The following is a 17,654-nucleotide window of genomic DNA, read 5'->3' on the forward strand; positions in this document are numbered from 1 at the left end:
TTTCTTGTGATCTCATCAGCCTCGCCAAGATAATTCAGATCTTGCCCCACCTTTCATTAATTAATTAAACTCTAGTTCCCTTTTCCACATTTATAGTTTGTAGAAATTAGAACATTCCCTTGGGACATTTGTCCTAACACAATATGACAGTAAATAATGCCTAAGACATAATTATATCAGAATTTATCTATTGTTATGAAATCCAAATTTCACTAGGCCTCTGCATTTGCCCTGTCTGGCGTCCCTCACTCTGATCCCGGTCCTCTTCTGGGGGCACATGCCCTGCGCCTGGCTCAGTCCACATCAGCTCATTGGTTGACTGCCTCCGTGCTAACTCCATGGTTCTCTGGGTCTCTCTGGATTCCGAGATTTGGTGGCAAGCATCACCTCAGTATTTTCAGTTGCCACATCCTGCTTCCACACACCCTGCAGGTCTCCTCTGTCTGTCCCAGCACCCATGGGGGTGATAGGGAGCAGCTGACAGCACTACCCTCCACATTTCCCAGGAGAGGGGTGGCCAATCAAGCTGGGTGGAGACATGAGAGAGAGAGAGAGAGAGAGAGAGAGATGTCAGAGGGGATGGGGGTTTAGAGCAGGTGGCGTGGTCCCAGCTGAGTGCTGCTAAGGGCTGCCTGGGTATGAGTGAGTGGAGCAGAATGGGGGGTCAGTAAGAAGGAAGAAGTTGAGGCAAGGCAGACATGGGGGGTTAGTGGAGGAGGAGACAGGGAAATGGAAAAGACAGGGAGGTGCCCGAGAGGTAATGAAGGAAGTCAGCTGGATTAGAGAGAGACATTCAGGCAGGGAGAGAGAGGAAACCATTCCCACTGTCTGAGCTATAAGCAGGTGGGAGAAGAAGCAGCCTCGTGCACCCCATCACCCACAGAATGTTCTTCATCCTGCAGGAGACCACAGTCCTATTCTTCATATTGGGTACTGTTCTCTGCTTCGTTCATCCGTACAAATTGCCAGGGACTCTGAAGAGCCCCAAAGACTTTCCAACTACCTCGGTCAGAATTGTGCATCCTCTCTTCACCAGGATCCATTTTTCCCAAAGAAAATAGTCGGGTTTTCTAGGCATGGTGAATAGACCTCAAATAGCACCTCCATGGTCTCTTCAGAAACCAGCCTTGAGGAGGACATGGCATCCACACAAGGCTGACCGTGGACCTGCCACTCTTCATCTCCACCCACCCCTGTGAAGAGGTACCAGCCCGATAGTCCCAGGGATACATCATTCCTTCTGGCCTCAACTGCTATCGACTGTTCTAGATTATTTCTGCCCTTGTCCATACCATCTCACTTGGGAAGGGACATACATTTACTTTCATTTGTCATCCTTTCAGCTTTGGCCCTTGGCTGAATCTCTCTTCTCCAATCCCCACCATTTCTTGACCTCCCTGGCTTTGGAGACCAAATACCTGGGCATTCCATCATGGAAGATCTTCTGAAAGTATTTGAAAAAGGATTTTAAATGAACTTTGACAAATCAGAATAGTTTCCTGGTGCCCTGGAAGTCTCAAATTGCTGCCCTCTCCTCAAGATAAAGAAGCAAGTCACACTCACCCAACACGCATGTGCACACCTCACAAGGAATTTCCAAGATCTTCCAAGTAGGTTTCCAAGCACAGCAAAGTTGCTGCAAGGACACTTTTAAATTCAGGATCTCTTCAGGATAGAAGCCTAGGAGTCAGAATTTTTAAATATTTTATTGAAAAAAAATAATCCACATGCCTCACTATATAAGCTCAAGGCATACAGCATAGCATAATGACTTGATTTACACAAACTGTGACACGATGACCACAAAAGTTTCAACCTCCATCCTCTCATGTAGATAGAACACAATGAAAAGGAAAAACATTTTCCCACGTGATGACACTGAATCGTTAACAAGCTCTTGGTTGAGGTCTTCAGGAAAGGTCAGGAAACATCAACCAGAAAACTGCAATAGAAACAAGCCCGCTAGCCCCTCCCAGCAGAGTTCCAGATACTTTATACCATTGTTATTTTATTCCCAGCAACTCAGTAGATAGATATTATTTCCATTTTGATATGAGGAAATGGACACCCAGAAAATTTTAAAAACTCATCTGCCAGTTACACTAATGAAATAATGGGAGCCAGAATTTGAATTCAGGCCTCAAGCTGTTGTGTAATGGCACTCATGGACCTTGGTGCACACTTACTGGTGAGGAACAGGAGACAGTGGACTCTTTGGTTCCCCAGGTGGACAGTTCCACCATAAGTTTACTCAGAAAACCTGCAGAGTTCAGTCCAAATCAATGGTGCCCATGGCCAAATTTGCATGCTTCCTTCTCTTAGCGTTCCCCACTGCCTGCCCCTGCTTCTTCCTCTTGAATTCTACTTGCATTCCCTTCCAAAGTAAACAAACTGCATGAAAGCTTTTGCTTTAGACTCTGCTTTTTGAAAATCTAAGTTAAAACAATTTTTCACTTTAATCTAAGTTTTAAAGTTAAAAAGAACATTCTATAAATTTCAGATGAGAGAGATGAAACATCTGGCTGACCACAGTATGTGATATTTCCATGGCTTTGTCTCATGTAAATTTGCAGTCATAGAAAAATTGTGTCATTGTTGATATCAGTCTAATACTTCCATAGTTATTATTCTCCTTTTTGGTGAGTTGGTGACTTTGAAACACTAAAATTACTTTATTATTGATTCATTGTTCATTGTCTTGGAGACTCTCTTTCTATGTGTGTGATCTGGAAGCAGAATAGTGGACAGAACTAAATTCCACTCTGAAAAAAAAAAAAAAACACATCCTATTATCTTAGAGGGCAGACTCAAGGTCTTATTCATTTTTGTACTTCTTCCGGGACCCAAGACCTAGCCATCGGTTAGCCCCCAGCACCCCAAGTCACTCACTGAGAGCCCTGAGCTCTCTGACAATGATGCAGGAAGAGAACCAGCCTGCAGAGTAAGCCCTGTCCCCAAACTCCATGGGCTCAGAAGCCTCAGGCCTTCTCCCCTGAGCAGGCTCTGCTCTATGTGATCACAGTCTAGAATGTAGCAGTGCTCTCTCTTTGTGCTGCCACATGACATCTAGAACATTCTCAACAGGTCCAACTTAGCTATACTCTGGGTTATCAGAGCTACATTCTGGAATACAATTACAAGAGTTACATTTTGTAATTACATGAAAGATTACTAACTAGTGCATATGAAAAACAGCCATGAATGACATTCTCAAAGAAATAAATAAAACGGAAAACTCGAACAATTGCAACCCTCTTGCCCTTGGTTAGTACTGAGGTGGTTCAGTTATTGAAATTCACAACTTTCACGGTGGTTCAGAGCTTTCCAACCTGGGTGTATTATTCATTCTTTGCAAAAAGGTAAAACTGAAATTGCTGTCAGGCAGTCCTTCCAGTCTGAGAGCCCCTGAGAGAAGCTGGCAGCCATCACCTCTCACCCTCCCATGGAGCACCCATTGCCAGTGGCAGGCCGTGGGCCATAAACACTAACATGCCTTACGGTGCCCACGGAGCAGTCAGTGTTGCTGTTTCCTTTGCATCATCCTGAGTGACAGTTTCTTTTCTTACCTGGAGTGGATGCTTAGCAAATGTTGGTAAAATGAATGAATAAGTGAACAAATCGATTTTTTGCCTCAGTCATTTAGCACATTCAACATTTTTACGGTGTACCCTGTGACCAAGAAAAATACACACATCTGAGGGACAAGGAAGGGGGTAGTCATTTTCGTGTGAGAGAAGCCCACACTTTACGTGCCTCTAGGCCATATCTGTGCTCTGACTTTTGGGGTCTTCATGATATTATGAATGGTACCCAACCAGAAGTCTTCTGTGCATCTGAATTTGGTTTAAAAAAAAAAAAAAGCGACCAACACAGAATGTATAAATGGTCCTTGAAACCCAAATGCAAGTACTAGCTCAAGGCCATGGCTTCCCAGTGCGGGAGAAGCACAGACCAAGCTTGTCTGGGAGCTTGAGAGAAAGATGCTTTCAGGAAAACAGGCCCTGAACACCTGGATATTCCTCATAGCGCCCAGTCTGGAACTCGGTTTTGAACATGCAGATGGCACAAGCACATCCAGAAGGGCTTCTACAGGCAGCGGCACCAGGAGAGAGGAGCCAGCACCTTCCCTCTGCAGCTGCGCCTGTCAAAGCCACAGCCTCCCTCAGCCCAGACTGCATGGATTCTCTCACTCCGCTGTTCAAGTCCTGCTGCTCCACTTCTCCGTACCCTCAGTCCTGCCCACTTCTAGCCTTTTAACTTACTTCCACGTGCACAATCCCCTAGTTCACACCCAAACATTTTCCAGGCCTCCAGCCTTTTCCATCTCTCCCCCAGGCTGTCTTCTGTTCTCCAAGCTCATACCACTCCCTCTGGCTTTGCAGGAAAGGCTTATCCCAGCCATCCCACCTTTTCCTCATACATCGGCTAAGCCACGCTCAAATGTCTAGGACTAGTCCTGAGGCTGGGGCAGAGGTTTCCACTGATGTGGTCATCATCTTAAGTGGCCAGGCCTCTCTAGCATCCCCCCCCAATACTTCTCCCATCCACATCATCTCCCTTGGCTGGGAAATCATCATAAAAGGGAAACACATGTCACTCCTTCCGGGAATAGATAGGACAATCCAAAATCTGTCATGCCTTTGCAAGACATTACACAAATCACTGAATTTTGAGGCCATGCCCCCAGCCAGGGACATGTGTGGCCCACCTCGTCAAGGCAGCAGAGCTGAAGGTGGGTTGTGCGCAGCTTGTGTTAGAAGCTCCAGGTCTGTGGGGAAGACCACCTTCCTTCAAGATGCCAATGCTGGCAACCCGGGATCTTCTTTCCCCACCAAGACTTTAATCCATTGTGCTTGAGTCCAGGGGTCAGTGTGACCTTTCAGCAGTGCTTGACCTTTCTCTTTGTGGGAAAAACAACTTAGGGGCGAGAGACTGGTAGAAGTGACATTGTCAGGCTACCACAAAGATTTCGGGAGTCTGATCTAGAAGTTGCTCCCTCCAGCCCCTATCCTCAGCTCCATTTTGCATTTGACAAAAGCTGCCCAGAAGCTGACTGCATCTCTATTCGCTGGCCCCAGGACCTGGCTGTGTGGACATCTGTGAGGCCATTTCTACTGGAGACGTCCCTGGGACAGGCAGGAGGAGAATGGTTACACTGGGTCTCCAACCTAGAAGCCAAGACATTGCTTGTGCAAAAATGTCATATCCAAGTCTCAGTGATTAGCTCTCAGCCAGTTCTCCTGGTTCTGATCTTCAGAGTATGCCAAAGGGGTGGAGGAAGGACAGACACCTTTGGATCACTGGGAAACACTGGCATGCCACTCACCCCTCTCCACACACTGGGCAACTGGGGTCCTGCCCTGGAGTGGCCGGCCCAGGGCCAACGTGCTTGCAGGGCCACCAGGGTGTGCTCAGGTGTGTGCCTCTATTTCTACCACATTAGCCCAGGTGTGAAATCCTTCAGTTTCTCCTCTGCATTCCATGAAGCAAAATATATGAGACATTTGTTCGAGTCATAAATTTTACTAAAAACTGGGTTGGGCCTCCCCAGTGGCGTAGCGGTTGAGCGCTGGGTTGCGAAGCTGCCCGAAGCCTGCGGCACCAGTTTGATCCCCGGCTGCTCCCCGGCCACCAGAGGAGGGTCCCACATGGCGCGCAGACCTCTCCTGCCGCCCGCTGCTCCCCTCAGCAGTGTACTTCGGTCCTTCTGCCTGCTCTGCTCCCCGCTCTGGCTCTGGTGAATTCTCTCACCCTCCCGCGCTTCTGACTGTACCCAGTGCTTGCATAAATAAATAAATAAATAAATCTTTTTTTAAAAAAAAACTGGGTTTTGGGGGTTGTTCATGCTGTGCAATGCACTCCAAACGTTTTTAAAACCTGCATTAGTTTTCCTGATCCTCACAGTCTTTTTGGCCGGTTCATGAAGGACCTCCTCTCTTGACTTCCCACCAAGCTGGGTCTGTTCTTAGCCTCTTTGTTATATTAAGTTTAGATCTCAAAAGTGCAAACTTCCACCAGAGCAGAAAGCTTTTGCTCAGGACTCAAGCCAAATGCACATAACCACAATAGGAATTGGGGGAAGTCCACATTACAATAATACAAGCATACAATTCAATTGGCAGCGGAAGGGAGAAAGTTATAAGCATCTTGGCAAGGCTCAGGAGATTGACAACACAGCAGGCAGAGCCCAGTCCAGAGAACTGCTGGCAGCCATTCATCTGCAGCGAGGGAGGGACCATTTATCAGCGCCAGAGTCCCTGGCAGCTCTTGTCTAAAACTGGACAAGGCATCAGGACCACAGGCATGGAGTCCAAAGCATCGCAAATTGGCTTAAATTTGGGTGCCTATATTTATACCACTTCTCAGAGGCATATTATCAGGACCACCTGTTAATCTTCATTTAGGAAGGACTCTCAGCACAGCCAGGTTTTTTCTGGCCTTGCCTTTCCCACTGTTTATCAGTGGCTTAATAAATGAGGGCTTGTTTTTTAATTGATAACTTCAATTGCTCTATGTCCAGCACCCACCTCTCCATCAACAAGGGTCCTCACAATGCCAGTCTATACGCCTTGCCAAAACAATCGAGGGTTGCTCTGCCGCCAGACTGGGAGCCCCAGAAAGAGTAGCTTCCCGGAGCACCTGGCTTGCAGTGGGCACTCCTACCATTCTCATTTATAGCACTGAGATCCTTTCCTTCCTCCCACATGAAGACCACATAATCAATTTTCTTATTTTGTACATTTCCACCTCCATCACTAAGCAACCATTTCTGAGCAGGGAGGTGTTCACTAGGGCATACCTGAGAAGGAGCTGACCCTCAGTGATTATGTGTAGGATGCATGACACACATGACAACACTGCACCTGCTGGCAAAGAAACCTGACACACATGCGGGGACACCAAGTAGGAAACTTATCGGTCCTTCCAACAAGAGACCACAAAACTCGACTGAGATGGCAGCCTTTCACTTTACTTTCCATGGAGGCAGGTAAGCATCTGGCAGATGGTGAGGTTGGAACAGGAGAAAAGAGGCCCTGGAAGAGGCCCCAGTGTTTGAGCAGTCACAGCAGTCACCTGGGGGGACTGTGATCAGCTGGGGGGCTGCGGGACATAGGGTGCCGGGGTTTTATCCTCTACCACAGAGTTTGTGATTCTAGCTGCTGGTGATGTGATTTAGTGAGTCTGAAGTCCTGAGAACCAGGAGTTCCACTGTCCCAGGACAGGAAAGGACATCTCGGCTTCAGGAGAGAGGAAATTCACCTTTCTTTGCCTTTTTGTTTTATTTGCGCCCTCAACAAATTATGCAAGGTCCCCCACACCTGGGAGAGGGAAATTCTTACTCATTTTATGGATTGAAATGTTGATGTCTGCCAAAAAGCATTCTCAAAGACATCCTAGATATATGCAGGGGATCTCATGCCTGACAGGTCTGCAAGCCTCTTGCTGTCTAGTTCTGAGCAGACACTGTTCTTGCACTTATTGAAAGGCTCAGTGGCTTGTAATTTTATGGAGGCTGAAAAACCAGAAAACAGAAAAACAAGGCTGCTATACACATGAAAAGCAGGAACCAATTGTGTTGAAAAATGAAGATATTTTCTGACTAGTGAGTAAAATACCTGAAATCCTGTGCATAGATTTTGTAATGTTTTTTGACATCGAGGATATTCTTTTTTCTTTTTGCAACCATCCTACTCTTCAACATTTCCTAGAGAACTGAGGTCCACACGACATCTCTACCCTTTGGCCGGAGGCTGACAGCTCCCCAAAGACCACTAGAAACACTTGTGATCCAGCAAACTTTATGAAGATACTGCAGTGAGCGAGAACACCACCTTGGTGGAAAGGGGACAGACCACTTTTGGTGTGTCTTGCAAGGAAAGCACTTGCATAATAGATCGGTGTTCCAGATTCAGCATTTGAGCAGCCAGTGTTTGGGATTCAGCATTTTTGGGTCTTCAGCTATTACGGGGTCAGCAATATAGGTCCCACTGCACTCTCCTGAAGGCTGTTGTGGGCCTCTGAAGGACATGAGAGGCCGCGAGCAGCAAATCTCAGAGAGGGAAAGTTCAGAAGCTTTGCAAGTGGCTAAGTGTCTGGAACTTTCAAAGGGCAACAAGAGGCACTAAAACCAACCAAGGACACTGCTGAGATAGTTTACTGGTCACTGTCTGAGTTTACCCATGTGTACAACTGCAAGACTACTCAGGCTCAGAGAACAACAGCAATGGGATTTATTCAACAAACCAGGGAATAATGAAGAGTTACTGATGCCACCTGAAGCAGTGTCCAGTGTTTTCAAGTCCTAAACAAAAAAGCATCTAAGATGGCATCTTCCCGCCACTGAAGACATGAAGCTCCCTCCTCTCTGAACAACAGGCCACATGCCGAGATGGCGTCTTCCTGCCACTGCGGACCTGGAACCCACAGCAGCCAGATTACAGACCAGGCTCTGACTCATGAAGACAACAGAAGACGCAACAGGAGATACTCCCAGAGCTTCCCAGATGCCCCAGCACAGCACCAGACAAGCGACACTCAAAGCAGCAGCTGCAGCAGCCGAACGACCCGACAAGCTGCCACAGTCAAACAGCTTGGGTCTTTGCCTTCCCTGCCAGGCTGCAATGGCAGCAAAACCAGAAACAGTTTCAGTTGCTCTGCTACTTGCAAAGCCTCCGAATGTTTCCTCTCTGAGGTTGGCTGCTGGAGGCCTCTCATGTCCTTCAGAGGCCCACAACAGCCTTCTGGAAGATCAGTACAGTGGGGGCCAACATTGCTGAACCTGGAATAGCTGAAGATCTGAAAGTGCTGAATCCCAAGCGCTGACTGCTCCCATGCTGAATCCCGAACACTGAATCCTGAGGGCTGCTTCTGCAGTGCTTATATTCTCATCAGAGTCTCCACCCCAAAATGCGACACGTTTTAGCATTTTCCCTGGGGCTATCTCTCCTCACCAGTACCCCCTCCACGGGGCACCACCTGTGACAGTCTTCTCTTCAGCCACCAGTTACAGTAATGGGATCTAAGGAGGTGAAAATGCGGCTGAAACCTCCACAAAGGGGACATACAGGCTTTTCCCAATATGCCCGAAGGAGGACCTCAATAAGTATCACCTTGGTAAGGGGAACTAAGGTTAACTGAGGCCCTTTTAACTTCAGAAAAAATCATTACCATTATTTAAAGAACGCGGATTATTTTATGTAAAGACCAGTGAAGGCCCAAGAATCTGGGGAGAGACTCTGGTTCTTGCCTCAGTCCTTTGCCCTTTTCCAACATGAAGAGACCACTGCTCCCCTTTTTATGATCTAGAAAAATGTAGTTAGGGAGGGCATCGCCAGGTACAGCTCTATCACTGAACATACATCTCTATCTGAAAAATTCATCTTTGTACTCTCAGAGAAAAAAATGAAGTCATCCCTTCCCTGTCATATAGCATTTCCCGTTCCTCTCTCCTTGATGCCTCAAGGCCCTCAACATGAGATTTATATCCCTGGTTTTCTTCATTTTACTTTAGAATTTACAGCGATGTGAATTCTCCATACACATGTTATTAAATTGATTTTCTCTTGATAACCTATTTGATGTTGATTTGATTACTCATCCAGTCTGAGAAAAGCTTGGAGTGGGGATTTTCCCTTAAACTGGAATAGGAAAACCGCTGAGAAATTTGCCTACAGAAGTTTGACCCACATGTGTGGGAGGGGAGGAAGAGAAATGAGACAGAAGAACAGGAGCAGGAGAAAGAAGTTGGAAAAAGGGAATCAGGGTGAACTTGCAACTGGAAGAACCATGTCTCAGCCTGCGTCTCCATCCTGTGGTTATCAAAAAACAAAAACCGGGCTTCCCCTGGTGGTGCAGTGGTTGAGCACTGGGCTGCAGAGCTGCCCGCAGCCCTACAGTGCTGGCTCGATCCCTGGCCACCAGCGAGGGTCCCACATGGCGCGCAGACCTCTCCTGACTCACCCGCTGCTCCCCTTAGCAGTGTACTTCGGTCCTTCTGCCTGCTCTGCTTCCCGCTCTGGCTCTGGTGAATTCTCTCACCCTCCCAAGCTTCTGACTGTACCCAGTGCTTATATAAATAAATAAATAAATCTTTAAAAAAACAATAACAAAAAAAAAAAAAACCCACTGATAATACCAACGGCCTATTACTTGGTCTCTACCATGTGTCAAGTACAATAATGATCCTTCAAAGTAGGTGACAGTTGTTCTTTCCATTTTATATGTGAGATTACAAATGGAAAAAAAAAAAAAAAGTCCTATCACGTGTCAGTGTACTATAGCCCTTACCAGGAATTCTAGGCCTGAAACCCAAGCACACTTTTTATTTCATGTACAAGAAAAAGGTTTGAATCTTTCTATCCCACAGTTTCTGATGCCAGTGCTCCGGTACATGTTTCATTGCATTTGTGAAGTCCAAGATTGTGGATTGTGTGGCAGAAAATTGCAATAAGGACATCTGCCAGAGCATGCAGATGGCCATTCTCCATCAGAGGTAGCAGAGATTCCAACAGCGAAGGCCAGACCCAGTTTTCAAATGTGATTTCTCACTGGCTTGTTTTCCCAGAACTATGCCTAAATAACAGAAAATTCATTACTGAATTTCCTCAGTCCTAAAATGCAAGCTTTTAACTGAACTTCAAACATACTTTAAACTCTTTGCTGCTTTCTTTGATTGTGTATGCATTTATTTTTTATTTTATATATTTTTTTACATCATTTTTCATTTTTGCACAATGTATGTATTTCCATTTTGGTTACATTCCCCATATAATTCCACCCACCCCCTTTTTTTTTTGTGGGACCCTCGCCGGCGGCCGGGGAACGAACCGGCGCTGCAGAGGCTGCAACAGCCTCGCAGCCCAGCAGCACTCAGCCACTGAGCCACCAGGGGAGGCCCTCCACCCCACCTTATCTTGACCCTAATCCCTCCTCTCCGCCCGTCCCCGCCGCCCGAGTAGTGTGTCTTGGTCTATAGTTGCTTGTTGATTTTGATTTTTACTATATTATAATTAGTCTTTTCCTGAGCCCTTATTTAGGTTTTCTAGATTCCTGCTATGAGTGAGACCATCCGGTATTTTTCTTTTTCTTTCTGGCTTATTTCGCTGAGCACGATCTCTTCCAGCTCCATCCATGTTTTAACCATTTTTAAGTGCACAATTCCCTAGTGTAGTGCCAGGAAGGCAGAGCTGGTTCTCTATTATCCGAGCAGACGGGTAAAGAGTAGTGCCCGAGACCTCGTTGGCTTTTTCCGGCTTTCACTGCCATTTTACCAGGTACACGGCAGGCAGGGATGCAGGGGCTGGGAGCCGAGAGGACGGCAGGACTCCCAGCCCCTGCGAATCTTCACTCTTTACTGGGCTCTCTTGAGTTCTACAAGTTTTCCTTGGCAAATGTAAATACTGCAGTCATGGCCCACAAAAGTAAATAGAATATAACAACGTAACAAAATCCAGGTGCCCTCCATCGGGCATGCATTCAGGTTGGCAGGAATCCATCCTCCATCCTAATGGCAGGAGGCCAGAAAAACCTGACAAATCATTTCCCCGACACACAGCATTAAATATAGTCCCAATGTTGTAGGGGGCAGGAATGGGCACAGAGCAGGATCTCTGAGTCTATGCAGACAAGGTGAAGGAGAGTCCTGGAGCACTCAGTGGCTTTTGCAGGCTTTTATTGGCATTTACCAGGTACACAGCAGGCAGGCGTGCCGGGGGGCCGGGAGGCTGGCAGGCCTCCCAGCCCCCAGCAAGTCTTCATTCTTTCTGGCTCTCCGGCCTTCTCTCGCGTTCTCTCTGCTTCTCTCATGGTTCTGCTCTCTGCTCTACTGTTCGTTCTGCTTCTCTGCTTCTGCTGGTGTCCCCGTGACACTGCCCTTAAAAGCCAATCTCAGCCCAGGTGAATCCCATCTACATATGCCCACACCCCACTCCAGGTGCCACTATCAGGCATGCATTCGGGACCACAGGGTTCTGTCATCAATCCTAATGGCGAGAGGGCAGAAAAGCCTGATACTTTTTTACCTTACCCTACAAATGCTGTGCAACTATCACAATTATTTATTTCCAGGGTTTTTTCATCATCTTAAACAAAAGCTTAACCCATTAAACAATAACTCCTTGCTCGGTCCCTGGTAACCTCTATTTTGCATTGTGTCTCTATGAATTTCCTTATTCTAAATACCTCAGATATGTGGAGTCGCACAACATTTGTCCTTTTGTATCTTGCTTATTTCACTTTAGCAATATTTTCAGGCTTCATTCAATTTATAACATATCAAAATTTCATCACTTTTCAAGTGTGAGTAGTAGTCTTTTGTATGTATATACCACAATTTGTTTATCCATTCTATTGTTGATGGACATTTGAGTTATTCCTACATTTTGACTACAGTGAATAATGCTGCTGTGAACACTGGTGTCTATCTGGTTAACACCTTGATTCCAATTGTTTCAGGTATATTGATACCTAATTCTGGATATGATGATTCTATATAAAACTATTTTAGTAACAGCCAGGCCATTTTTCCACAAAGGCTGTATATTTCATAATCCATCAACAATGTGTCAGGGTTCAAAATTTTCCACATTCTCACTCACATTTATCTTCCTTTTTCTTTAAAAAACAAAGCTATTTTAGTGGGTATGAATTAGTATCTCACTGCAGTTTTGATTTGGTGGCATTCACCTGCAAATACATCTTGTTCAGGGTTTTTGTTTGGAGGGAGCATGGTTGGGAAGATAATGAAAATGGTGATTATTATTATCATTATTACTATCACAGAGTTTACCTCACTAGTTTTATCTTTACTCATGTATTGTGCTTCATGATTCAGTCTTGGTTAAGTTGTGTTTCTATGAATCCTTCCTTTTCATCTAGATAATTCAATTTGCTCACAATATACTCTAATAATTCTTTTATTTCTGTGATATTGGTAGTAAAGTCTCCAATTTTATTTCTGAGTTTAGAAATTTGAGTGTCTTTTGTTCAGTTAGTATAGCTAAAGGTTTTTGAAACTTGTTAATATTTTCTAATAACCATTTTATTGTTTTATTGTTTTTTTCCTTATATTTCTACTTTTGTTTTATTTACCTCTATTATTTATTTCATTCTGATAATTTGGGTCCAGTTTGCTATTCTCTTTCTAACTCCATAAGATATGAAGATAGGTTACTGATTTAAGATCTTTTTTCTTTTATAAATGTGTGTAGTTATAGCTATATATTTTCCTCTGAGCACTCCTTGCACTATATTTGAGACGTTTTCATTATGTTTTTGTTTTCATTTGTCTCTAGCTATTTTCTAATTTCCCTTGTGATTTCCTCTCTGACCTATTGTTTATTTAAGAGTATGCTGTTTTTGAAACAGAGTAAAACAGTTTTTACCAAGGGTGAAGAGGTGCCTAAAGGGAAATGTTGGTCAAAAGGGTACAAAGTTGCAGCTTTGTAGGATGAAATCGTCTAGAGATCTAATGTAGAGCATGAGGACTAGAGTTAATGATACTTTATTGTCAGCTGGAAATTTACAGAGAGCAGGTTTTTGGTCTGCTCATTCCCCATAGTCAAATAAAGGAAGAAAAATGGTCACTATGGGATACTGTTAATGTGTTGATTACCTTGACTATAGTAATCAGTAATAATTTCAGTATGTACATAATATATATGAAACACCATGTTGCACACTTTAAATAAATATAATTTTTATTGTAAGGAATATTTTAATTTCTACAAATCTGTGAATTTTCTAGATTCCTTCCGTGATTAAGTTCTAGTTTCATGCTCTTTGATTGGAAAGATACTTTATATTATTTCAATGTAATAAAATTAGTTAAAACTTTATGATTGCTTCTTGGCCTTTTGGCTAAGATCAAGTGTAATATCTGTTCCTGTTAGTTAAACTTTTTTTTTTTTTTAATCTTAAATTTTATTTTTATATTCCCCCATACAATTGCAAACGCCCCATTCTGACACCAATCCTTCCCCTCCCGCCCCCCACCCCCCAAAAAGTGTCTCTGGTTCATAGTTTTTTGTTGATTTTGATTTTCACTTTCTTATATTCATTTTCCTGGTCCCTTATTTAAGTTTTCTAGATTCCTGCTATGAGTGAGACCATCCGGTATTTTTCTTTTTCTTTTTGGCTTATTTCGCTGAGCATGATCCCTTCCAGCGCCATCCATGTTGCTGCAAATTGCATGTGTTTATCTTTTTTGAATGCTGAGTAATATTCCATGGTATATATGTACCACATCTTCTTGATCCAGTCATCTACTTTTGGGCATTTGGGTTGTTTCCAAAGCTTAGCTATTGTAAACAGTGCTGCTATAAACATAGGGGTGCAGGTGCTCTTTGGAATTGATGTTTCTGTGTCCTTTGGGTAAATACCTAGGAGTGGAATTGCTGGATCATATGGAAGCTCTATGTTTAGTAGGTCCAGAAATCTCCACACAGCTCTCCATAGTGGTTGGACCAGTTTGCACTCCCACCAACAGTGCAGAAGAGTTCCTTTTTCTCCACACCCTCGCCAACATTTGTTGTTGCTAGTTTTTTTAATATGTGCCATTCTCACTGGTGTGAGATGGTATCTCATGGTAGTTTTGATTAGCATTTCCCTGATTGCAAGTGATGTTGAACATTTTTTCATATGTCTGTTGGCCATTTGCATTTCCTCTTCAGAGAAGTTTCTTTTTAGCTCTTCTGCCCATTTTTTGACTGGATTATTTTCTTTGTTGTTGCTGAGTCTCATCAGCTCTTTGCAGATTTTTGTGATCAGTCCTTTATCATTAGTGTTGGGTGCAAAAATGTTCTCCCAGTTGGTGGGGTTTCTCTTTGTTTTTGTTATTGTCTCTTTTGCTGTGCAGAAGCTCTTTAATTTGATGTAGTCCCAGCTGTTTATCTTTGCCTTCACTATCACTGCTTTGGGTGATGTGTCTGTAAAGATGTCTTTGATGTGCAAATCCCGTAGTGTTTCGCCTATATTTCCTTCTATGTATTTTATGGTTTCAGGTCTTATGTCTAGTTCTTTAATCCATTTTGAGTTGATTTTTGTGTATGGTGTGAGGTAGTGGTCAAGCTTCATTCTTTTGCATGTAGCGACCCAGTTTTCCCAGCACCATTTATTGAACAAACTTTCTTTGCTCCAATGCATAGTCTTTGCTCCTTTGTCAAAGATTAGTTGACCATAAATCTGTGGGTTTATTTCTGGATTTTCTATTCGATTCCATTGGTCTGTATGTCTGTTCTTGTTCCAATACCATGCAGTTTTGATGATTATGGCTTTGTAGTATAGTTTGAAGTCTGGGAGTGTGATGCCTCCATTTCCTTCTTTTTTTTTCAGTAGAGCTTTGGCTATTCGGGGTTTTTGGTGATTCCATATGAATTTCATCAATAATTGTTCTATTTCTTTGAAGAATGCCATTGAGATTTTGATTGGAATAGCATTGAATCTGTAGATTGCTTTTGGTAGGATGGCCATTTTAATAATGTTTATTCTTCCAATCCATGAGCAGGGGATGTCTTTCCATTTCTTTGTGTCTTCTTCTATTTCTTTTAACAGTGTTTTATAGTTTTCTTTGTATAGGTCCTTTACCTCTTTTGTTAGATTTATTCCCAAATATTTGATTTTTTTTGTTTCAATAATAAAAGGGGTGGTTTTTTTGATTTCTTCTTCTTCAGATTTATTGTTTGTGTATAGGAAGGCTACTGACTTTTGCATGTTGATTTTGTATCCTGCCACTTTACTGAACTGACCGATGAGTTGAATTAGTTTTTCTGTGGAGATTTTGGGGTTCTCTATGTATATTATCATATCATCTGCAAATAGTGATAGTTTGACTTCTTCTTTTCCTATTTGGATTCCTTGGATGTCTTTCTCTTGTCTTATTGCTCTGGCTAGGACTTCCAGTATTATATTGAAAAGCAGTGGTGAGAGTGGACATCCTTGTCTTGTTCCAGATCTTAATGGAATTGCTTTCAGCTTTTCACCATTGAGAATGATACTGGCTGTTGGCTTGTCATAGATGGCCTTTATGATGTTGAGGTATGTTCCTTGTATCCCAAGAATTTCAAGGGCTTTTATCATGAATGGGTGTTGCACTTTGTCGAAAGCTTTCTCAGCATCTATTGATATTATCATATGGTTTTTATATTTCTTTTTGTTGATGTGTTGGATAACGTTGATTGATTTTCGGATGTTAAACCATCCTTGTGCCCCTGGAATGAATCCAACTTGGTCGTGGTGAATTATCTTATGGATACATTGTTGGATTCTGATAGCTAAAATTTTATTGAGGATTTTTGCATCAGTGTTCATTAGGGAGATTGGCCTATAGTTTTCCTTTTTTGTGTTGTCCTTATTCGGTTTTGGTATTAGTGTAATATTGGCTTCATAGAACGTGTTTGGTATTGTCCCTTCCTTCTCAATTTTTTGGAAGAGTTTGTGAAGGATAGGCACTAATTCGTCTCTGAATGTTTGGTAGAATTCATTTGTAAATCCATCAGGTCCTGGGCTTTTGTTTTTGGGGAGGTTTTTGATTACCATTTCAATTTTGCTGCTTGTAATTGGTCTGTTTAGGTGTTCTATTTCTTCTTTATCTAGCTTTGGGTGATTGTAGAGTTGTAGGAATTTGTCCATCTCCTCTAGATTGTTGAACTTGTTTCCATATAACTGTTCATAGTAGTTACTGATTATTCTTTTGATTTCTGCTGTGTCCGTTGTGATTACTCCTCTTTCATTTATGATCCTGTGTATTTGTGCTTTCTCCCTTTTTCCTTTGTGAGCCTGGCTAGGGGTTTGTCTATTTTATTTATTTTTTCAAAGAACCAGCTCTTGGTTTCATTGATCTTTTGGATTGTTTTTTTAGTTTCAATTTCATTTATTTCTGCTTTGGTTTTTTATTATTTCTTTTCTTCTACTGGATTTGGGGTTTTTTTGTTGTTCTTTTTCTAGATCTTTGAGCTTCGAGATTAGGTTGTTTCTTTGAGTTCTTTCTTGTTTTTTGATGTGAGCTTCTATTGCTATATATTTTCCTCTTATTACTGCTTTTGCTGCATCCCATACATTTAGGATATTGGTGTCCTCCTTGTCATTCAATTCAAAGAATTTTTTAATTTCTTCTTTGATCTCCTCGTTAGTCCAGTGGTCTTCCAGTAGTGTGGCTTTTAATCTCCATGAGGTAGGATAGTTCCTTGCCTTCTTTTTATGATTTATTTCTAGTTTGATGCCTTCGTGGTCAGAAAAGATGGTTGGTATGATTTCAATCTTGGTGTATCTGTTGATGTTTGTCTTGTGCCCCAGTATGTGATCGATCCTGGAGAATGATCCGTGTGCACTTGAGAAAAATGTGTACTCCGTTTTTTTTGGGTTTAGTGTTCTATAGATGTCTGTTAAGCCCAAATGCTCTAGGTCCTTATTTAGAGCTTTAGTTTCTTTACTTATTTTTTGTCTTGTTGATCTATCCATTGTTGATAGTGGTGTGTTGAAGTCTCCCACTACGTATGTGTTTTCTCTGATGTCTGTTTTCAGAGAGGACAACAGTTGTCTGATATATTTTGGTGCTCTTTCGTTTGGTGAGTATATGTTAATGAGTGTTATTTCTTCTTGAAGTATTGTCCCCTTAATCATAATGTAGTGACCATTGGGTCTCTTTTTATTTTTTTGAG

The 17,654-nt window shown here is 43.0% G+C and overlaps 1 pseudogene; it reads left to right on the forward strand.

Moving 5' to 3' along the window:
- Positions 1-13,837: 13,837 nt before the first annotated feature.
- Positions 13,838-13,916, forward strand: LOC119256487 (U2 spliceosomal RNA; annotated as a pseudogene).
- Positions 13,917-17,654: the final 3,738 nt, after the last annotated feature.

Source organism: Talpa occidentalis, unplaced genomic scaffold (genome assembly GCF_014898055.3).
Source record: "Talpa occidentalis isolate TD23 unplaced genomic scaffold, MPIMG_talOcc4v2.1 talOcc4.3, whole genome shotgun sequence".
NCBI classification, from domain to species: Eukaryota; Metazoa; Chordata; class Mammalia; order Eulipotyphla; family Talpidae; genus Talpa; species Talpa occidentalis.